The sequence below is a fragment of the Balaenoptera ricei genome, chromosome 1, assembly GCF_028023285.1.
Source record: "Balaenoptera ricei isolate mBalRic1 chromosome 1, mBalRic1.hap2, whole genome shotgun sequence".
NCBI lineage: Eukaryota > Metazoa > Chordata > Mammalia > Artiodactyla > Balaenopteridae > Balaenoptera > Balaenoptera ricei.
The window spans coordinates 115,413,190-115,437,843 of NC_082639.1; the positions used below are offsets into that span (position 1 = coordinate 115,413,190).

A 24,654-nucleotide genomic window follows, 5' to 3' on the forward strand; every position below is an offset into this window, starting at 1 on the left:
GTGGCACACAGGCTCTTCATTGTGGTGCACAGGCTTCTCTCTAGTTGTGGCATGTGGGCTTTGTTGCCCTGCGGCATGTGGGATCTTAGTTCCCTAACCAGGGATCAAACCCGTGTCCCCTGCATTGTAAGACAGATTCTTAACCACTGGACCACCAGGGAAGTCCCTGTATTTTGTTTTTTAACAGGGGATTAGCATTCCAGGCAGAGGGAAACACAGTGCAAAGGCCCAAAGTGAGAATTTGATTGGTGGTTTTAAGTAACAACAAAGAGGCCCAGCTGCGGCTATTGTCAAGTGAGTGAGGAGAAAAGGGGTAGGAAATTGATCCAGAGAGGTGTGGCAGGGAACCAGATCCTTCAGGCCCTTGTAGGGCATGGTACAGGTACTGGATTTTACTCTGTGTGAAATCAGAGCCATTGGACAGTTCTGAGCAGATGAGTACTGTGATCTGACATACTTTATAAGGCTCTTTCTGGCTAAGTTAAGAACCATAGGTTGCAAAAGTGAGGCAGAGAGACCAGTGAAGAGACTATTGCAGTAGTCCTAGTGAAAAAAAAAATGGTGATATGGACCAGAGTAGTTGTAGTGGAGGCGGTGAGAAGTGGTAGGATGTTGGATATATTTTAAAGGTGGAATTGATAGATTTCCCGATGGCCTGGAAAAAAGAAAGAAACAAAAGGATGACTGCAAGGTTTTTTGCCTAGACAACTTTAAGAACCAAAGTGACATTGATTAAGATGAGAAAACTGGTATAGGATTGGTCTGGGGAGGGGCAAGAACCAGGAACTTGGCTGTGGGCATGTTAGGTATTTTTGTCCAGCTGATGATAATGAACAAAATACATGCACCATCATGATCAATCCAAGCATCACAACTTTGTGAGGAGACATTAATTGTCCCCCACTTTCCAGATGAGGAAATTGGGATTCAGGGAAGTGAAGAGTCTTGTCCAAGTTGACACAGCTGGTACAAGTTAGATTTGGTGTTGAGACAAGGATTTCCTGTGTGGTCTGCTATGTTCTCTTAAGCTGTCATGTTTGCCTCAGCTCCTCACAGTTTGCAGACAACAGACAGGCCAATAATGTCTCCTGTTGCTCATGACCTGAATCAGATAATAATTTTTCACCTTGTCACAGCTTCTTATAGACAGTGTTTCTTTTGAATCCAGCACAGCTTTTTGGTTGGTAACTGGAAATTTTAGAACACAGGCTTAATGCTCTTTTTAATATGGAATATGTGTCTCCATTTTTACAATCTGCATGTATAATGCAAATCTGAGTGTTTAATATTTATATGTAGCTTTGGAAAAAGCAAAAAAGGTTAGTTTTTATACATGTTTTAGCCATATATCCATTTTGCTGGGTTTGTGCTTTGGATAGGAGTGTTGACTTCCTTTGTTATGATCATTTTAACTTCTCATAAGCTTAACCAGACATTAGAAAGCTTAAAATATCAGGTAGTTACCAAACAGTTATGCTTCACTTTTCCTAAAGTGGATGAATCACTAGGTTCTTTTATACATTTTTTTTTCTCTAAATATGAGTGTTTGCTTCTGGATCATTAGCGACTCGGTAGAGAAACTATAAGGCAGCATAACCTAAAGAGAAAATGAAACTTTGCAATTCAAGATGAATCTGAAAGTCACAATAGCAACATGAGACAATGTGAAACTAACATTTGATATTCCTTAAGTCAATTTTTAGTAAGCTTTCTGGGAATGGACTTTTTGGTCAATGAGGTGCACTTGTTTTGTTTTTTGTTTTTTGTTTTTTTTTTTAAAGAAAGCTGCGTTTTATAGCTACTTTATTTATTTATTTATTTATTTATTTTTGGCTGTGTTGGGTCTTCGGTTCGTGCGAGGGCTTTCTCCAGTTGCGGCAAGCGGGGGCCACTCTTCATCGCGGTGCGGGGACCGCTCTTCATCGTGGTGCGCGGGCCTTTCACTATTGCGGCCCCTCCCGTTGCGGGGCACAGGCTCCAGACGCGCAGGCTCAGTAGTTGTGGCTCACGGGCCCAGCCACTCCGTGGCATGTGGGATCTTCCCAGACCAGGGCTCGAACCCGTTTCCCCTGCATTAGCAGGCAGATTCTCAACCACTGCACCACCAGGGAAGCCCGGTGCACTTGTTTTTAAATACCAAATAGTAAGTCTGTTCAACTAATTTTTTTTTTGGCTGCGCCATGTGTCATGGAGCTCTTAGTTCCCTGACCACAGATCGAACCTGTGCCCCCTGCAGTGGAAACGCCGAGTCCTAACCACTGGACTTCCAGGGAATTCCCTCAGCTAAGTTTTTTAAAAAAATTATTTATTAATTTATTTATTTGGTTGTGCTGTATCTTAGTTGCAGCAGGCGGGCTCCTTAGTTGTGACTCGCCAGCTCATTAGTTGTGGCATGCACACTCTCAGTTTAGGCACGCATGTGAGATCTAGTTCACTGACCAGGGATTGAACCCAGGCCCCCTGCACTGGGAGCACAGAGTCTTAACCACTACGCCACCAGGGAAGTCCCTCAACTAATTTTTTTAATCAAATCAAAAATGCCAGACACTGTTTTGGGTGCTGGGATGTATAGCAGTGAAAAAACTTACATGTATAAAAAAAAAACCTCTGCCTTCATGGAGCTTAATTTCTAATGAGGAGAGATGTGTTCAGTGAAAAATGTGGTCAGCCCAGAGTAGGCAAGGCCTATCTAGGATAGGTGAGGACTTGTCTGACTGCTTTTGGGATTCTGGGGTGGAGAGTTTAAAGAAATGGTGAGGAACAGGGAGGGAGTTAAAATGAGAGTTCTGGAGGTGAGATGGGATGTCAAGGTGGAGGGGAGCCAGCCTCTAGGAGTGGGGAGAAGAAGAACTTAGAACTTATTTGGTGGGAAATAGAACTAAAGGTCTACTCACTGATCATTAAATATTTATTGAATTGAAAAATATTTATCTGATTCTCCATGTCTAGATAACTTGTTTTATATGGGTTTTTGTTTTATTAAGGACTTAAACAGAATTGTCTATCAAAGGCTGCTGAAAGATTGAATTAGAAATATTGAAGGCTAGTTATGTCACAGTGAGGGAGCTATTTAGAGACTCCAAATATAGGGTGGGGGTAAATGCACACTTTTTTGAATGGAGAAGAATAGATTTTGGGTTCTCCTAGTGGTCAGAAGAACACAAGATTTTCAGACTATGATCTCCTCTGATGGAGCTAGCAAAGGGTGAGTTGGGGAAGTCATGACACAGAAGGCGTTGGTGTCATGTCAGCTGTTTATCGAAAGTAAAATAAGGGGTTCCAAACAGAAGGAAAATCTCACAAAAGTTTCAAGGTTACAAAGTGGAAAATAAGGCTTTAAGTGGAGAAGTATAAAGGTGGAATAATTAGGAAGAAAATAATGCAAACTATTGTTAATACCAGACATCCCCAAAATGACACTTGATATTCTACTAATAAAGTTTGAAGAACAGAAAACTCTACATTAAAAAAAAAAACCCTCCCAAAGCTAATTATACACAGACAAGATTGATTATAGCTATAATCTATAAAATCATAAAATTTTAGAGTTGGGAGGGATGCAGAGGTTCACTGCTTACCCTATTCAAAATGACCAGTCACATAACAGGGAAAGGAATAGATCTCGGATTCATTACTGCTGATTTTCTGAAGATGCTTGATTTATGCTGCTGTAGCTGAAACACTGCCAGACACCATTAGGAATACCACATCTTGAAAGCCAAGCAATAAACATAGTTCTATTCTTGGGCAAACCCTGCTTAAACAGATCAGGGGATGGCAGAGCCATGGAGAGAGGGGAAGCAGGATCTGCATATAAGATTATAAATTTTCAGGGCTTCCCTGGTGGCGCAGTGGTTGAGAGTCTGCCTGCTAATGCAGGGGACATGGGTTCGAGCCCTGGTCTGGGAAGATCCCACATGCCACGGAGCAACTGGGCCCGTGGGCCACGGCTGCTGAGCCTGCGCGTCTGGAGCCTGTGCTCTGCAACAAGAGAGGCCGCGATGGTGAAGAGGCCCGCGCACTGCGATGAAGAGTGGCCCCCGCTTGCCGCAACTAGAGAAAGCCCTCGCACAGAAACGAAGACCCAACACCAGCCAAAAGTAAATATATAAAAAATAAATAAATAAAAGGTTACTAAAAAAAAAAAAAAAAAAAAAAAAAAGATTATAAATTTTCAGTCTCTGAAGAGGAATACTAAGAAAAATTGGGACTCAAGTGATTAAAATATAAAACTAAGAAGAATATGGGCCAAGCCTGGAATATTTTTAAAGGAACTTGAGGAAGGAAAAGGATACAGAAGGAGGAAGTGCTACTTTAAATAGAGGAGAGTCAGTATAGGAACAGAGAGCCACAAGAGACTTTCTAGAATCCTCAGGGTTTTTTCTCAGGATGGGGGGATAGGCTGATGTACATAGGTACATAGGCTGATGTACCCCTTCCTTTAATTGCCCCAAGGGGCAGACACCAGCCTACTTTTCTTGTGCTTAGGAGTTGTCTTCGATTGCTACATCCCTTGACCGTTTCCCCCAGGAAGCCTGGCTACCCAAATGAGTAAGATTAATGCAATTTCTCCTTTTCTTTCTACTCCCAAAGGCAAGAACAGTGAGCTATTTTTTTTATTCCTATGAGTTTATTCCTATTCACTACAAGGATATATGGGAAAGACTCCAGAATCTTACAAAGATCTTACAGTCATGGCTTTATGCTGTGGTATTTAATTCTCATAACAAAGTATAGGTATGCGGCAAACTGGTATAAGCAACAGGGACAGTACCTAATTTATAGGACTGTTGTAAGGATCCATATGAAAAGTGCATGTAAAGGACTTAATATAATCGTGGCATGTAGACACTGCCCAATAAATATGAACAATTGCAGTTTATATATAAGAAGAGACCAGTTTACTTCCCCAAATTATCTGTCTCACTGTTTTCACCAGTTTCTCACCCAAAACACACACCCTTAATGATAAGACTATTAGTCCATTGTGACCCCTTTTCTCAACACCTGGGCTTTTATTGCAGATGACTTTCAAACTTCTGCCTGGGATTCACACTAAAAAACATGTTTTCTATCTTAATCTAATACATACAATTATTTCACAAGACAAGATTTACCCTTGCTATTTGTGATTCACTCTGATAGTTTCTGTCCTATCCCAGTCTAGTCTATTTCATTAAAAAAGAAATACTTGTAGTGATCCAATTAAATTAATTTCTCATCTTTTAATGAACCTATCATTCTAGTTTGCAAAACACTGTTTTAGAGGGAGTCTGGGCAGAACAAACAAATGTTTGCCTTCTGAAGACTTGCAGGCTGGGTGAGAACCATGTGACCAGATAGCAATCGACTCATCTGAGCAACTCCTTTCATATTACCTTTGAAAACAAAATATGTCTACATACCTAGAAGTATGGCCAAAATCTGGACTACTGGTAGTGCCAAATGCTGGTGAGGATACGGAGCAGCAGATACTCTCGTTCATTGCTGGTGGGACTGCAAAATGGTATAGCTACTTTGGAGGACAGTTTGGCAGTTGCTTTCAAAGTTAAACATACTCTTAAGCTATGATCCAGCAGTTGTGCTCCTTGGAATTTACCCAGAGGAGCTACAAACTTACGTTCACACAAAACCCTGCACATGGATTATTATGGCAGCTTTATTTGTAATTGCCAAAACTTGAAAACGATAAAGATGTCCTTCAGTGGGTGAATGGATATATAAACTGTGGTACATCCAGACAGTGGAATATTATATAGCACTAAAAAGAAATGAACTATCAAGCCATGAAAAAACTTGGCTTAAATGCACATTACTAAGTGAAAGAAGCCAATTTGAAAAGGTTACATGCTGTGTGATTCCAACTATGTAACATTCTAGAAAAGGCAAAACTAAGGAGATGGTAAAAAGATCAATGGTTACTAGGGGTGGGAAGTGGGGGGAGGGATGAATAAGCAGAGCCCAGAAGATTTTTAGGGCAGTGAAAATACTCTGTATGATAATATAATGATGGATGCATGTCATTATACATTTGTCCAAACCCATAGAGTGATCCCTAAGGTAAACTATGGACTTTGAGTAATAATGATGTGTCAATGTAGCTCATCAGTTGTAAGAAATGTACCACTCTGGTGGGAGATGTTGATAATGGCTATGCATATGTAGGGGTAGTGGATGTATGAGAAATCTCTGTACCTTTCTCTCAACTTTGCTGTGAACCTTAAACTACTCTAAAAGACTAAAGTATTAAAACACAAAAACAAAACCAAAAAAACAAAAAGTGTGTTAAGTTCACAGTTGGCATAGTTTAAAAATAGGACTTTAATTAAAAAAAAAAAAGTTTACTGAGCACCTGTGATGTGTCTGACCCTGTTGTTGGCACTGGGAATATTGAGATAAATGGAAAGATCCCCCTCCTTCAGGAATTCACAGATCAGTTGGGGAGACTGCTAGGTAGACAGTGTTTGTGTGGTGAGAGCTATGAAAAGGGCATGCACAGGGTCTAATGGAAAAACAGAACTGTCACTTAGCTGAGATTGGGTGATGAGAGGTGGTGGTGAGAAGTGTTTCTGGATTAAACATCAGAATCGATGGATGAGTTGGAATTAGCCTGGAGATGGGTCTGCATAAATTGGGGAAGGGATTGTGTTACTAAAAGAAATTGGATTAAGATTCAACTAAAAGATACCAAGTGTCTGTTATGTACCAGATAATTTAAACACTTTATCTAATCTCCTATGTAAGCCTCATATGAGATTCTCACTTCATAAATGAGGAACTGGACACTCGGAGATGTTAAATGACTTGCCCATAAAAATGGGGAAGCTGGATTTTAACTCCTCTTCTTAGACTTTCTTTGTCCTCTGTGCTTCTGCTTTTAAAAGTGATATAGGGAAAGTTAATCAGATCTTCTTGCTCAATTTCTCTTAGTGTCACTATGAAAAAACTCTGGGCTGAAAAGTGCTTTATTTTATGCAGGGATATCTGGCCTTACTCTGAATTCTCCAAACCTGCTCCAAGCATAGCACTGGATAGGACAAAGGAGCTAAGACCCTCCCCTACCTTCCCCTCCTCTGGTGGGAGACTGAATTCTTGAGTAGTTAAGAACATGGCTCTGGGCTCAAATCACATCTCTGCCACCCTCAAACTGTATAACCTTTAGCAAGTTACTTTGCACTTTTAACTGTACAGTGTGGTTAATAAAGGTACCTAATTTATCAGGCTGTTGTGAAATTCAAAAGAGAAAAATAAATGTAAAGTGCTTACTGTAGTGCTGGCATGTAGAAACCGCTCAAGAAATATTTGCAATTAAAGCATTATACCCAGGAGAGGCAACTTCACTTCCATAAACTCAAGTTTGGTTGACATGTCAACTTCCCTAAAGCTCACACTGTGAGTGAAATAGAAACTGACCAAAGGGGTCATGGCTGGAGCAGTCACGGTAGAAACCCAATTTTTATGCTCCTGGACAGTGCTTTGAATCCCTGGAACACTACAGGCACATTGACATTTGGAATGTGGGAGCATACCGCACTCAGGAGCTGAAGTGGAAGGGAGGGATGAAATAATGGAGTAAGGAAGAGGAGGGGAGAAGGAAGTAGGAAAGGGAAGGAGGAAGGAGATGATTTGGCTGGATGTAGATGAAGATATAGAGCAGCCAGAAAGAGAGAAGAGGGGGAAAGATGGGTGGAGGGAGAGAGGGAGGAAGAGAGATGGGGGAGAAGGAAACAAGAAGAATAATGAAAGATTAAGAGATATGGCAACATATGGTAAAAGAAATAACATATGGCAGGTGTAGTTATATAATGTTTTCTCTTCAAAGGCATCTGCTTTGTGAACTGTGAGTCATGGAGGAACCATTACAAAAGGGTAGGTACTCCTTTCCTCTCTTTGAAGTCAAAGCTGGGGATTGTGAGAAAGCAGCCATTAAGATGTTTTTTTCCTCCATCTTTGGTACTCTATGAATCTTGTTCCATTTCACAGGTAGTTAATGCTCCCAGATATATCTAAGCTATAAGCTTAGGTGTCCAGGCTACTTGAGTCACAGACAATGAAAGATGAGCCCACAGGGTTAGAATTTTGTCACAAAACCAGAGAATCTTAGAATTACAAGAATCCATGCAGTAATCTCTTCAACATATTCAGTACATTTGGCAGATGGCCAACCAGGTCCAGTACGGACATCTTTATTGGCGGAGTTCATAAAAAAAATCAGACTATCCTTTTTAAAAAAAATTATATTTTAGATACATTAATATACAATTTTTCAGTCCCCTGGCCAAAATAAAATCTAGACTGTAAATTTATGGCAAAAACAAATTCAAAATCAGACTATCTTTATTGGATACCTTTTTTTAAAATATACATTTATTTATTTATTTATTTTTGGCTGCATTGGGTCTTTGTTGCTGCACATGGGCTTTCTCTAGTTGCAGCAAGTGGGGGCTCCTCTTCGTGGTGATGCTCAGGCTTCTCACTGCGGTGGCTTCTCTTGTTGCAGAGTGCAGGCACTAGGTACGTGGGCTTCAGTAGTTGTGGCGCACGGGGTTAATTGCTCTGCGGCATGTGGGATCTTCCCAGACCAGGGCTCGAACCCATGTCCCCTGCATTGGTAGGCAGATTCTTAACCACTGCGCCACCAGGGAAGTCCTATCGGATACCTTTAACAGCTATAAACTATGCTCATTTTTGTGTTGAGCTAAATTTTGTCTTTGGTAACTTTCACACACTGAACCTAATGCCACCAGCCAAAGCAACTGAGAAGTGAGTGAATTCCCATTTCTTTATGACAGACCTTTAGACACTGACTAGACATCCACAGTCCCTTTAGACTGTTCTTCATTTTGATAATTTCAGACCCTTCCCCATTTTGAATGACCTCTTCTGGACAAGATGCAATTGTAAATGCTCCTCTCCCGTCAGGGTGCTCAGGGCAATATCAAACATCATAGTGGACCATTTCTGGTAACCAAGGCAGAGTAAGGTAATAGAGACTGCTCACCCATCTCAACACATACTTACATACTTCAAAGACTTGTAAATGCTGAGTGAAATGTAACATAAAGATTATAAACAACACAGTCAAGTTCAAGCCTGCCTGTAACAAAGAGAAGCATTAAACCCATAATAGCAAGAGTGAGGTGACAGAGTGGCAGCTCATTTGTGTTCTTGTCCTGGTTATGCCTAGGTGCTGGGGGCTGGGTTTCTCTTGCCCATGTGGGGACCAGACACTTTGCCTTGGGATCATGGGAGATGGGGCTCTGCAAAAGAGGTCCCCTGCATAAAGCTGGATCCTCTAACAGATGAAAAGTCTATGACTGAGGGACAAGAAAACCCTGCCCACTGGCCCTGGGAAGTGATGAAAAAACTTGCTAGGTCCTTGGGTAAAATTTTAAAAAATATCCTGGGGAAATTAAAACCCCAGGCTTGTGATACGCACTGGTGTGAGGCCTTGATATTTTGTTGTCTGCATAGAGTGTGAACTACATGATAAGAAATTAACACAAGAACTGATCTGGGGCCATTGACATTCCTGGGGCCTTGACAAAAACAAATGCAAAACTGTTCTATATGGATTTTTCCCATAATCTAGGTCAGATGAGACTCCCACAGAGAAAAAAAATATAAAACATAATAAAAAATCTCTGTGGAGGACTTCCCTGGTGGCTCAGTGGTTAAGAATCCTCCTGCCAATGCAGGGGACATGGGTTTGATCCCTGGTCCAGGAAGATCCCACATGCTGCAGAGCAACTAAGCCTGTGCACCACATCTACTGAGCCTGCGCTCTAGAGCTCATGTGCTGCAACTACTGAGCTCGTGCACCACAACTACTGAAGCCCTCATGCCATAGAGCCCATGCACTACAACTACTGAGCTCTTGCACCGCAACTACTGAAGCCTGTGTGCTCTAGGGCCTGTGTGCTGCAACTACTGAAGCCTGTGTGCCTAGAGCCCGTGCTCCACAACAAGAGAAGCCACTGCAATGAGAAGCCCGCACACCGCAACAAAGAGTAGCCCCCGCTCGCCACAACTAGAGAAAGCCTGCACGCAGCAACGAAGACCCAACACAGCCAAAAAAAAAAAAAAATCTCTGTGGAGATGACACAATAAGAAGTACAAATTATATTGGTAAAAGAATCAGTAGACACAATAAGAAAACTCACATCCCATGAATTAAAGATAAAATAATGTGAAAAAGATAATAAGTATGCTCAAAATGTTTAATGAGCTAAAAAAAGGAATAGAAGCCACAATAAAAAATAGGACAGCATGACAAAAAGGATTAAACAAATCAAATAAATCTCTGAGAACTGAGAAATTAGTCAATATTAACAAGTCAATGTACAAGTTAAATAGCAGAACAGAGATGATTGAAGGTAAAGTTAGTGAAGTAGAAGATAGCTCTAAAGAAATTACCCAAAATGCACTAAGAGAAATTAAAAAGAAGGAAAGTATAAAAATGAGCTAAAGAGATGTAGAGGAGAGAAGAAACTTCAGTATATAGCCAATCGAAAGTCTAGAAGAAAATAGCAAGGGTAATGCAGAAGGACCCATCAAAAGATAATGAAATGAGAATATTCCAAACTGAAGAAAGAGGTAAGGGTTCCACTTAAAGAAATACAACTACTCCTGAGTTGATAAATGAACACATTTTCAGTTTGGGGTCATTACAAACAATGCTGCTATGATCATGTCTCTTGGTATACGCAGGTGAGGCAGGAGATAGATGGGCTCCAGGCTAGGCATTTGCAACTAGCCTCCTGTTTACATTTCTTGAAGAAGGAGGCAGGTGGGATCTAGGGTAGATATTTACAACCAGCCTCCTGTTTGCACTTCGAGATGAAAATAACAACAGGAACAGGGTAAATAGCCAGGCTTTGTCTCCTGTGGACACCTTAAGGTAACAGTCATGGTAGGGACAGAGAGGGGCTAAACCCTGTTTGAGTAAAGGATCAAGAGGTCACATATTTCCCCTTCTTGGGGCAAGGGAGACATGGCACATGCACACAGAGGCTCCTTGGGGGTCAAAAAGGAGGGGGTGCCACCCCATAATAGGTGGTGCCACACCCCCCCACCCCCATAGGCCTCTGGGCTGGAATCCATCTTGGACAAACAGTTGTGCACACAGGTTGGGGAGGGTCCTAGGGCAGGTCAGGCATGGAAAAAGAAACCAGATAATTGGCCAAAGGTAAACAAAGAACAAAGACCTGGAAGAACTGCCCTATATAAATGATTTTTTAAAATTAATTTTTAGAGCAAAAGGGATGGTTAGAGAGATTCCAAGCAAGAGAAGGATTTGATGTGCTGTTGAGAGCTTAAGGTACAAGGACTTGGAGAGCAACTTCTGGGAAGTGAGAGCAACCTCGGGCCAGCAACCAGAAAGAACACAGGGACCTCATTCCTACAACCACAAGGAACTAGATTCTGTCAACCACGAATGAACTTGGAAGTAGATCCTTCCCCAGACTCTCTAGATAAGAGCCCAGTCAAACTGATGGCTTGATTTCAGCCTTGTGAGATTCTCCGGAGAGAATCCTGTTGAGCCCACCTGGACTTCTGACCTACAGAACTAAGAGAATGTTACTGAAGTTTCCTTGATGGTAATGGCACAAACTCTTAAAAGCTTTTTGACAGAGGCTTAGCTGGTGAAGATCCAGTGAGACCATTCAAAGACTTAGCTGTTGAAGAGCCAATGAAACTCCATAATAAATTGACCTCCTACGGCATGGGCTGCACAAACAGGAATGTTGTAAAGCTTCAATATGTCATTTGGAGGGGATTAACCAAGATGGCGGAGTAGAAGGACGTGCTCTCCCTCTTGCGAGAGGACCAGAATCACAACTGTCTGCTGGACAATCATTGACAGGAAGACCCTGGACTTCACCAAGGAGGATACCACACGTCCAAGGACAGAGGAGAAGCCACAGTGAGACGGTAGGAGGGGCGCAATCAGAGTAAAATCAAATCCCATAACTGCTGGGTGGGTGACTCACAGACTGGCGAACACTTATACCACAGAAGTCCACCCACTGGAGTGAAGGTTCTGAGCCCCACGTCAGGCTTCCCAACCTGGGGGTCCGGCAACGGGAGGAGGAATTCCTAGAGAATCAGACTTTGAAGCCTAGTGGGAATTGATTGCAGGACTTCGACAGGACTGGGGGAAACAGAGACCCCACTCTTGGAGGGCACACACAAAGTAGTGTGCGCATCGAGACCCAGGGGAAGGAGCAGTGACCCTGGGGGAGACTGAACCAGACCTACCTGCTGGTGTTGGGGGGTCTCCTGCAGAGGCGGGGGGTGGCTCTGTTTCACTGTGGGGACAAGGACTCTGGCAGCGGAGGTTCTGGGAAGTGCTCCTTGGCGTGAGCCCTCCCAGAGTCTGCCATTAACCCCACCAAAGAGCCCAGGTAGGCTCCAGTGTTGGGTTGCCTCAGGCAAAACAACCAACAGGGAGGGAACCCAGCCCCACCCATCAACAGTCAAGTGGATTAAAGTTTTACTGAGCTCTGACCGCCACAGCAACAGTCAGCTCTACCCACCACCAGAGCCTCCCATCAAGCCTCTTAGATAGCCTCAACCACCAGAGGGCAGACAGCAGAAGCAAGAAAAACTACAATCCTGCAGCCTGTGGACCAAAAACCACAGTTACAGAAAGATAGACAAGATGAAAAGGCAGAGGGCTATGTACCAGATGAAGGAACAAGAAAAAACCCCAGAAAAACAACTAAATGAAGTGGAGATAGGCAACCTTCCAGAAAAAGAATTCAGAATAATGATAGTGAAGATGATCCAGGACCTCGGAATAAGAATGGAGGCAAAGATTGAGAAGATGCAAGAAATGATTAACAAAGACCTAGAAGAATTAAAGAACAAACAAACAGAGATGACCAATACAATAACTGAAATGAAAACTACACTAGAAAGAATCAATAGCAGAATAACTGAGGCAGAAGAATGGATAAGTGACCTGGAAGACAGAATGGTGGAATTCAGTGCTGCAGAACAGACTAAAGAAAAAAGAATGAAAAGAAATGAAGACAGCCTAAGAGACCTCTGGGACAACATTAAACGCAACAACATTCGCATTATAGGGGTCCCAGAAGGTGAAGAGAGAGAGAAAGGACCTGAGAAAATATTTGAAGAGATTATAGTCGAAAACTTCCCTAACATGGGAAAGGAAATAGCCACCCAAGTCCAGGAAGCGCAGTGAGTCCCATACAGGATAAACCCAAGGAGAAACACACTGAGACACATAGTAATCAAAGTGGCAAAAATTAAAGACAAAGAAAAATCACTGAAAGCAACAAGGGAAAAACGACAAATAACATACAAGGGAACTCCCATAAGGTTAACAGCTGATTTCTCAGCAGAAACTCTGCAAGCCAGAAGGGAGTGGCATGATATACTTAAAGTGATGAAAGGGAAGAACCTACAACCAAGATTACTCTATCCAGCAAGGATCTCATTCAGATTTGATGGAGAAATCAAAAGCTTTACAGACAAGCAAAAGCTAAGAGAATTCAGCACCACCAAACCAGCTCTACAACAAATGCTAAAGGAACTTCTCTAAGTGGGAAACACAAGAGAAGAAAAGGACCTACAAAAACAAACCCCAAACAATTAAGAAAATGGTCATAGGAACATACATATCGATAATTACCTTAAACGTGAATGGATTAAATGCCCCAACCAAAAGACATAGACTGGCTGAATGGATACAAAAACAAGACCCATATATATGCTGTCTACAAGAGACCCACTTTAGACCTAGGGACACATACAGACTGAAAGTGAGGGGATGGAAAAAGATATTCCATGCAAATGGAAATCAAAAGAAAGCTGGAGTAGCTATACTCATATCAGATAAAATAGACTTTAAAATAAAGAATGTTACAAGAGACAAGGAAGGACACTACATAATGATCCAGGGATCAATCCAAGAAGAAGATATAACAATTATAAATATATATGCACCCAACATAGGAGCACCTCAATACATAAGGCAACTGCTAACAGCTATAAAAGAGGAAATCGACAGTAACACAATCATAGTGGGGGACTTTAACACCTCACTTACACCAATGGACAGATCATCCAAAATGAAAATAAATAAACAGAAGCTTTAAATGACACAATAGACCAGATAGATTTAATTGATATATATAGGACATTCCATCCAAAAACAGCAGATTACACGTTCTTCTCAAGTGCGCACGGAACATTCTCCAGGATAGATCACATCTTGGGTCACAAATCAAGCCTCAGTAAATTTAAGAAAATTGAAATCATATCAAGCATCTTTTCTGACCACAACGCTATGAGATTAGAAATGAATTACAGGGAAAAAAACGTTAAAAGGACAAACACATGGAGGCTAAACAATACGTTACTAAATAACCAAGAGATCACTGAAGAAATCAAAGAGGAAATCAAAAAATACCTAGAGACAAATGACAATGAAAACACGACGACCCAAAACCTATGGGATGCAGCAAAAGCAGTTCTAAGAGGGAAGTTTATAGCTATACAAGCCTACCTAAAGAAACAAGAAAGATCTCAAGTAAACAATCTAACCTTACACCTAAAGAAACTAGAGAAAGAAGAACAAACAAAACCCAAAGTTAGCAGAAGGAAAGAAATCATAAAGATCAGAGCAGAAATAAATGAAATAGAAACAAAGAAAACAATAGCAAAGATCAATAAAACTAAAAGTTGGTTCTTTGAGAAGATAAACAAAATTGATAAGCCATTAGCCAGACTCATCAAGAAAAAGAGGGCGAGGACTCAAATCAATAAAATCAGAAATGAAAAAGGAGAAGTTACAACAGACACCGCAGAAATACAAAGCATCCTAAGAGACTACTACAAGCAACTTTATGCCAATAAAATGGACAACCTGGAAGAAATGGACAAATTCTTAGAAAGGTATAACCTTCCAAGACTGAACCAGGAAGAAATAGAAAATATGAACAGACCAATCACAAGTAATGAAATTGAAACTGTGATTAAAAATCTTCCAACAAACAAAAGTCCAGGACCAGATGGCTTCACAGGTGAATTCTATCAAACATTTAGAGAAGCGCTAACACCCATCCTTCTCAAACTCTTCCAAAAAATTGCAGAGGAAGGAACACTCCCAAACTCATTCTATGAGGCCACCATCACCCTGATACCAAAACCAGACAAAGACACTACAAAAAAAGAAAATTACAGACCAATATCACTGATGAATATAGATGCAAAAATCCTCAACAAAATACTAGCAAACAGAATCCAACAACACATTAAAAGGATCATACACCACGATCAAGTGGGATTTATCCCAGGGATGCAAGGATTCTTCAATATACGCAAATCAATCAATGTGATACACCATATTAACAAATTGAAGAATAAAAACCATATGATCATCTCAATAGATGCAGAAAAAGCTTCTGACAAAATTCAACACCCATTTCTGACAAAAACTCTCCAGAAAGTGGGCATAGAGGGAACCTACCTCAACATAATAAAGGCCATATATGACAAACCCACAGCAAACATCATTCTCAATGGTGAAAAACTGAAAGCATTTCCTCTAAGATCAGGAACGAGACAAGGATGTCCACTCTCACCACTATTATTCAGCATAGTTTTGGAAGTCCTAGCCACGGCAATCAGAGAAGAAAAAGAAATAAAAGGAATACAAATTGGAAAAGAAGAAGTAAAACTGTCACTGTTTGCGGATGACATGATACTATACATAGAGAATCCTAAAACTGCCACCAGAAAACTGCTAGAGCTAATTAATGAATATGGTAAAGTTGCAGGATACAAAATTAATGCACAGAAATCTCTTGCATTCCTATACACTAATGATGAAAAATCTGAAAGAGAAATTATGGAAACACTCCCATTTACCATTGCAACAAAAAGAATAAAATACCTAGGAATAAACCTACCTAGGGAGACAAAAGACCTGTATGCAGAAAACTATAAGACACTGATGAAAGAAATTAAAGATGATACCAACAGATGGAGAGATATACCATGTTCTTGGATTGGAAGAATCAACATTGTGAAAATGAGTATACTACCCAAAGCAATCTACAGATTCAATGCAATCCCTATCAAATTACCAATGGCATTTTTTACGGAGCTAGAACAAATCATCTTAAAATTTGTATGGAGACACAAAAGACCCCGAATAGGCAAAGCAGTCTTGAGGCAAAAAAATGGAGCTGGAGGAATCAGACTCCCTGACTTCAGACTATACTACAGAGCTACAGTAATCAAGACAATATGGTACTGGCACAAAAACAGAAACATAGATCAATGGAACAAGATAGAAAGCCCAGAGATTAACCCACGCACCTATGGTCAACTAATCTATGACAAAGGAGGCAAAGAGATACAATGGAGAAAAGACAGTCTCTTCAATAAGTGGTGCTGGGAAAACTGGACAGCTACATGTAAAAGAATGAAATTAGAATACTCCCTAACACCATACACAAAAATAAACTCAAAATGGATTAGAGATCTAAATATAAGACTGGACACTATAAAACTCTTAGAGGAAAACATAGGAAGAACACTCTTTGACATAAATCACAGCAAGATCTTTTTTGATCCACCTCCTAGAGTAATGGAAATAAAAACAAAAATAAACAAGTGGGACCTAATGAAACTTCAAAGCTTTTGCACAGCAAAGGAAACCATAAACAAAACGAAAAGACAACCCTCAGAATGGGAGAAAATATTTGCAAATGAATCAACGGACAAAGGATTAATCTCCAAAATATATAAACAGCTCATTCAGCTCAATATCAAAGAAACAAACACCCCAATCCAAAAATGGGCAGAAGACCTAAATAGACATTTCTCCAAAGAAGACATACAGACGGCCACGAAGCACATGAAAAGATGCTCAACATCACTAATTATTAGAGAAATGCAAATCAAAACTACAATGACGTATCACCTCACTCCTGTTAGAATGGGCATCATCAGAAAATCTACAAACAACAAATGCTGGAGAGGGTGTGGTGAAAAGGGAACCCTCTTGCACTGTTGGTGGGAATGTAAATTGATACAGCCACTATGGACAACAATATGGAGGTTCCTTAAAAAACTAAAAATAGAATTACCATATGCCCCAGCAATCCCACTACTGGGCATATACCCAGAGAAAACCGTAATTCAAAAAGACACATGCACCCGAATGTTCATTGCAGCACTATTTACAATAGCCAGGTCATGGAAGCAACGTAAATGCCCATCAACAGACGAATGGATAAAGAAGTTGTGGTACATATATACAATGGAATATTACTTAGCCATAAAAAGGAACGAAATTGAGTCATTTGTTGAGACGTGGATGGATCTAGAGACTGTCATACAGAGTGAAGTAAGTCAGAAAGAGAAAAACAAATATCGTATATTAATGCATGTATGCAGAACCTAGAAAAATGGTACAGATGAGCCAGTTTGCAGGGCAGAAGTTGAGACACAGATGTAGAGAATGGACATATGGACACCAAGGGGGGAAAACTGCGGTGGGGTGGGGATGGTGGTGTGCTGAATTGGGCGATTGGGATTGACATGTATACACTGATGTGTATAAAACTGATGCCTAATAAGAACCTGCAGTATAAAAAAACAAACAAAACAACTAATACTAAACTTTCATTGGGTTATTTGTATGGAAATATGTTAATATAACTGTTTCAGACATTACATGAAATTTCTAAAAATCTTATATTTGTATTTGTATGGAAATATGTTAATATAAATGTTTCAGACATTACATGAAATTTCTAAAAATCTTATATGTTCTGGTATAATGTTATAAGTCATAATCCTAGTTATTACTTTAAAATTTATATCTCAGAAATAACTAATTTTCTTGTCAACTGCATTATTATGAACTTTCATCAAATCTTTAACTGTGGTCATTTTTAAGTCTTTTGTCATTTACAGACAGTTCTGGGTGTACTCTGATGCTTTTGCAAATATGTTCCTATAAAAGGCTTTCATCTTCAAGAAATTCATGGAAAAGACTCTGACAAGTACAGATTTCTGGTAACTGACTGTACTGCTGAACTGAATGAATAAGCATTTTCAGAACTCTAATGAAAAACTGATGAACTCATAAAAGTGCTAACAAAAGATCAAGATGAAAAAAAAAATAATTACATGGGACTGAGTGAACTGATGAGGATGAGTATAATTTTTGTGACTTTCTGTCTGAATTAAAAAAAAAAATCCCACAAGGACTCAGAGGCAAAGAATATACAAATCAATTTTCACTGCAAAGTAAAGGAGCTGTTACAGTGGAGGATTAATGGACTGAATGTCAATACTATGACATAGTATGAGTGTGTTTCATATTTGGTAATTGCAATCATTGTTGCTTTTGTTGTGGTCATCCATGTACAATGCTTGGTGTCAGTCTATTTACCTCTTGTAAAAATAAAATACAGTGTGTGTGTGTGAAAAAAAAATTAATTTTTATTGGAGTATAGTTTATATTGTATTTTAATTTTTATTGGAGTATATTGGAGGAATGTTGTGTTAGTTTCTTGCTGTACAGCAAAGTGAATCAGTCATACGTATACATATATCCACTCATTTTTAGATTCCCTTCCCATTTAGGTCACCATAGAGCATTGAGTAGAGTTCCCTGTGCTATGCAGTAAGTTCTCATTAGCTATTCACTTTATACATAGTAGTGTATATACGTCAGTCCCAATCTCCCAATTCACCCCCTTCCCCCCTCTTGGTAACCATAAGTTTGTTCTCTACATCTGTGACTCTGTTTCTGCTTTGCAAATAAGTTCCTCTGTACCATTTTTCTAGATTCCACATATAAGCGATATTATACGATATTTGTTTTTCTCTTTCTGACTTACTTCACTCTGTATGACAATCTCTAGGTCCATCGCCATCTCTGCAAAAAGCACTATTTCGTTCCTCTTTATGGCTGAGTAATATTCCATTGTATATATGTACCACATCTTCCTATATAAATGATTTAACTGCCTCTTTACTGCACTCCTCCTCATTAGGGAGGATGCCCACACCCTTTCTCTCCAGCTGTATATCTCTGCCTTGCTTCTGTCTTCAATAAACAAAGTGTTTCTCTGTGTGCTCTCCCACTTGTTGTGCTGTGCCTCTAATAATAAACTTTGCACCTATTTTTACAGTTTTTGCCTCTTTGAGAAATGCATTTTTCAGTGGGGGCATGAGCCAGGGGAACTCTGCTTCTAGCCTCTAGCCCCTGGTGGACCTAGTGGCTAGGATTCCTGATTTTCACCCCGGCTGCCCAGGTCCAATTCCTGGGCAGGGAACTAAGATCTTGCTTCAAGCCACCACTCACTGCTGCCTCTCCGAGATCACAGGCATGCATTTAGGTATGCACTCAGGAGTGGAATTGCTAGATCTAGATCTGGATTGCTGTTTGATATACATGATGCCTATTTCAGTTTACTGTGCACAGTACGGTACTGTGCATAGTATCCACGCACTGTGCGTTTACAGACTTGGTATGGAAATCTTTGAATCTAAATTTTAGATTCTCTGACTCTGCTATATGACCACAACATATAGTGCACAATTTTTCTTTGTTGAGCTATAGAACATATAGAGTATATCCGCAGTGTCTACAACTCCCGAGGCTTCTATCTACTCCAACAATGCTTGCTGGTTACACTGCTGCTATGTTAGCTTGAATACTATGTAATGGACGATGCAGTTTCATTCTCATTTTCCCTTCCGTTCTCCCTCACAACATTCTCTATCTGTGTCTCTGTCTCTCTTTCACACACACGCACAGAGCACATTCACATTCCATCTGCCATTCCAGTAAATGACAGTATTGCCTGCCATCAAGCCATCAGCTACTGTAGCTAGCCCCCCAGTGGTGCGCCCTGAGGGGAATTCAGGATGGAGAAAAATAGAATACTGGCCCTAGATCAGCGGTCCCTAACGTTTTTGGCAGTAGGGACCGGTTTCGTGGAAGAAAAGTTTCCCGTGGACCCGGGTGGCGGGGTCGGGGGGCGGGGATGGTTCAGGCAGTAATGCGAGCGATGGGGAGTGGCAGACGGAGCTTCGATCGCTCACTCTCTGTTCACCTCCTGCTGTGCTGCCTGGCTCCTAGCAGGCTGTGGACCGGTATAGGTCCACGGCCCGGGGGTTAAGATGCATATCTAAGGAATAATTTAAATGTGCCCAGACTCTAGCATCTTCCCATACATAGGAAAGCACTAAAATCACTAACTCTAGATGTCTGTTTTTTGTGATTAGCAGTAATCTTTTGATGTTTGATTACTTTTTTTTTTTTAGCAAAATCTCCTATATAACCTGGCTTCTTACCTCTTCAGAGCAGTTCCTCAGAGCTATTTGAGAGACTGTCTCCTAGGCTCTAGTCCTCAGTAAGGTCCCTAAAACATACAACTTTTAGGTTGTGCCTTTTTCTTCAGTCGACAATACTCTATCTATAAATGTTTTAGGTTGACTCTCTCTTGAGAGAAGGTTTCCCAAGTATCTTCAGTTCTGAAACTCCTGGCTCTCCCTCACTCTAACCTACTTTTTCCACCTTAACAGCCCTCCCACATCCCAGCATACTCAGGTGTTCTCTGGGGGTAGTATGAAGGAAGATACATAGTACAGTGAAAAGAACATGACATTTGCGAAGAAGACACTTAAGTTACACTCCTACGGTAGATATTTATAAGCTGGTGAAAAGTTATTTAAAATCTCTGTACTTCAATTTTTTCCCCATAAATAAAATATGGATTAATACTACTTATCTTCAGTTTTTTGGGAAAAATATTTGAGTGCCTAAACTGTCCCAGGGACTATTCTAGGTGCTGAAGACAGCAGTGAACAAAATCAATAAGATACCTTGTGGATATTTACCAGGATTAAAGAAGACCATGGCTGTAAAGCACTTAGAATAGCTGTAGACCTAGAAAATGTGCTTGGCAAGTTTTTTGCTTAACAGATATTTATTGATCATCTACAATCTTCTAGTCCATGTTGTACTTACTGGGGATATAGTATTGAGTAAGACCAGGGAAACAGATCAGAAAATAAACAAGCAAAATAAGTGAGTCGGTTAGTTTCAGATAGTGATATGTGTGTATGATTCATATAAATCAGTAAGAGCAAATGAAAGTACTATGGAGATCAGTGGGGAAATTTATTCAGAAATTTAAACCAAACCAGCCTACTGAACAGTAATGCTAGGAGTAAAAAGAGAATCAGAAAGTACTGCCAGGAGTAAAAAGAGAACTATGCAAATCAACATATGGTGATCAGAACCAATCAGAATACAATAGAGAGAGACAGATGACTTTGAAGCCAGCTTGGTAAAATCAGCAGAAAGCAGGAAGTTTCCATTATTCCTCTCTCTGGGAAGAGGGGTAGGGGGTGGGGAGGTGGGAGGAATACTCACAAAGCCTTCATGATACTTGGGCTTCTGATTACTTAGTCCATAACCAATTATATTTGTGGCTATTTTTAGTCAAGTCATCTGTGATTCTTGGATTCTAGTCCAACCTCACTCCCATCCAAGAAATCCCTACTCTGTTCTCTAGCTGTGATGACCTAGGATTACAGACTCCCAAGGTTAAAAGAAACTATGCTAGTCATATCATTTAACCACCTCCTTCGAGTAGGAGGTACAACCTCAGAATGCAGCTGTGAGAGAAAAGGAAATATGCTGGACCAGGAGTTAGAAGATCAAGTTCTAGTGTGGACTCCGAGATATTACTGTGTGTTGCATTGTACTCTCTTTGATTTGTTTTCCTCATTTACAAAGTAAGAATAACAATCCCTATCTCTCACAGTTGTTATGGGGATTAAACAAAATGCCATATGTGAAAGCTCTTTGGAAACCAGAAACACTCTAGAAGTCAAAGACATGATTAATCTGGGGGCGTGGATCGTAGCCATTTCCTGGGCAAAGTGGAAGTTACTATGGCTGACTTCTCCCTGCCATGGGCTGATTTTGAGGACTTGGGTAAATCACCACCTCTCTGTGCTCTGGTTTTCTGACCCCCAGTATGTGAGGGTGAGTCTTGCCCCAAAAGGTTCTTCCATGATTCCATGAGTCCCTTCCCAGAAGAAAGCAGTGAATCTTGGAATAGCTAAAAATTGACTGACTCAACCGACCTTTGGAAAAATATATTTATCTCCAGGTAATCCTAATTTTTGAAGGCTATACTGTCTGTTTTTTACTTTTTTTTTTTTTTTTTTTTTAAGTTTTGGCTGTGTTGGGTCTTCGTTTCTGTGCGAGGGCTTTCTCTAGTTGCGGCAAGTGGGGGCCACTCTTCATAGTGGTGTGCGGGCCTCTCACTATCGCGGCCTCTCTTGTTGCGGAGCACAGGCTCCAGACGCTCAGGCTCAGTAGTTGTGGCTCACGGGCCCAGTTGCTCCGCGGCATGTGGGATCGTCCCAGACCAGGGCTCGAACCCGTGTCCCCTGCATTGGCAGGCAGATTCTCAACCACTGCGCCACCAGGGAAGCCCCAACTGTCTGTTTTTTTGTTCTTGATAAAAAATAGTTCTTGTCTTTATGTCTGAAAAGATGATAGTACTTGAAAATTTAAAGATACAGATAAACTAAACAGAACTGTGCAAGTTTTTAAAGGGAGGTTGGAAATTTCAAGAATGCAAAGTTAGATATTGTTCCATGATTCATATAACTATTTTTCTTTTTATTTCCGTCTTCATAGCTTCCCTCCCTTCCAGGCTTCTATCCACTATTCGGGCAATTTTGTATCCTGATTTAATCACTTAACCCCTTACTTGAAATAATAGAAATAATTTTTCCATGTTATCGCAAACAGCTTTGGGGCAACATTAAGCATCAGAAGATAGGCTGGGTAAGGGCTATCTCCAAGATGCCAGCCTAGAAGCAGAAGCAGCAGCAGAAGCCTATTCTCTTCAGGGCTCTCACTACAGCAGAGTGAGGGAGAATGGAAGCGTTAATGTTGGCAGAATGGGAAGAAAACATGATCCTTGAATTCTGGCCCCTCTTTAGTGGATTGAGGAGAAGACACAGAGAGACAGACTTGTGAACATGTCTATAATTACAAGCTCTGATACGTGCCGGGAGGAAAGGTTTACAAAGCTAGCTGGTGTACAAGGAGTGGAGATGGGGCTGACCTAGTTCTTCTGCCTTTGTTCACACAGTCTGGGAGGTCTGAGACGACTCCCCTGAGAAAATGACTTTTGAGCTGAGATCTGAGAAGGAAGGAGATAACTGTGGATTGTAAGGGAGTGAGGGGAGGAGGAGGCCAAGAGCTTTAAACAGAAGGAATTATTTGTGCAAAGACCTCAGACAGGAAGAAGCTTTGCATATTAGAGGAACTGAAAGCATATCAGCTATTATGGTCCAGTACAAGTGAGACTAAGGTGAGAGATGGTGCTGCAAAGTAGACCAAGGTCAGACGGCACACAGTCTTGTAGGCCATATCCTGAGAAAGCTGTTTCAGGAGGTGGGGCAAAAGGATAGGGTGGTGGTGGAGGTGGAAATGTAGACAAGTGAGCACACACAAGAGATATTTCAAAAGAGGTAAAATAGAGGAGAGTTGCCGATGGATTGGATAAAAGAAGTGGTGGGGGAGGTGCCAGGGTGCTGTCCAGGTTCAGACTCACCAAAGAGGGGCCTTCTTTTCTCACCGTGATCTGAAGTTCTGAACCACTAGGTCTTGTTGCTTTTATTTTCAGTGTGAGAAGTAGGAAGCTGGCTGTCTAGGTATGCATCATAATCTTGTCTCTGTTCTTTCAAACAGAAGTTCATATTTGGAGAGTGAATGAGTGAGGAGCCAGAGGAGAAAGTGAGCAGGCAGAGACCAGGTGGGAGATGGGAGGGGAGGAAGAGGAGAGTCTAGGGATAGTCCTCCAAAAGGAGTCAGGCAAGACAGAGAAAATGGAGGGGTGGATGCAGGGACCATGACAGGAGGAAAGAGGGGCTGGGGATGGGGACACTGAGGTGGAAGCATCTTGGGATATTAAAGCCTGAAAAATCTTAGCCAACCCAGTCCAATCCGCTCAACGTAGAACTGAGAAAATTAGGGTTAATATTATTATTTTATTATTAATGTGATGTTTGCACTTGTAGAAATTTTGGAAGACATAAAAAATGTAAAGCAGATTGAAATCATCCATAGTCTCTCCGCCTAGGGACAACCACTGCTAAGCCATGGACTTCCCTCTCACTTAAAAACTTTTTTTTTTTTTTTTTGCATTTTTAACATGGTAGAAGTTATACGATAGATACAACTTTATGTCCTGTTTTTAAAACTTACAGAGTGGTTGTAAAGGTTTCCACATGCTATCCTTAACTCTACGATGAAAAAGGAGATTTAGACAAGCCGGTTGTGAGAAACACTTGAGTGACTGTGTCAGGATTCCTAGGACACCGACCAGGGCTCTTTGCAGCTCAAACACCTAACGAGGGGACAGACCATCTGGCAGATGAAAAAGGGACCCCTGGACTGGACTGGGTTGGAAGCAAACCCCGGGCAAGCCAGAATGGGAGTCCTGCCTGCGTCCAGGCTTGGGAATTGGCCAGCAACCTGGTCAAGTTCAGGCTGTTCGGGGCCTGCGGAAACCAGGGGCTGGTGGGAGGGCGTGGGGGGCGGGGAGGAGGGAGGGGCCGGGGGAG

General features: G+C 41.1%; 1 protein-coding gene across 1 annotated transcript in view; it reads left to right on the forward strand.

Moving 5' to 3' along the window:
- Positions 1–24,654, forward strand: part of LOC132352193 (T-cell surface glycoprotein CD1b-2-like) — a 122,360-nt gene that overhangs the window by 26,477 nt on the left and 71,229 nt on the right. The gene's annotated exons all lie outside the window — the stretch shown is intronic.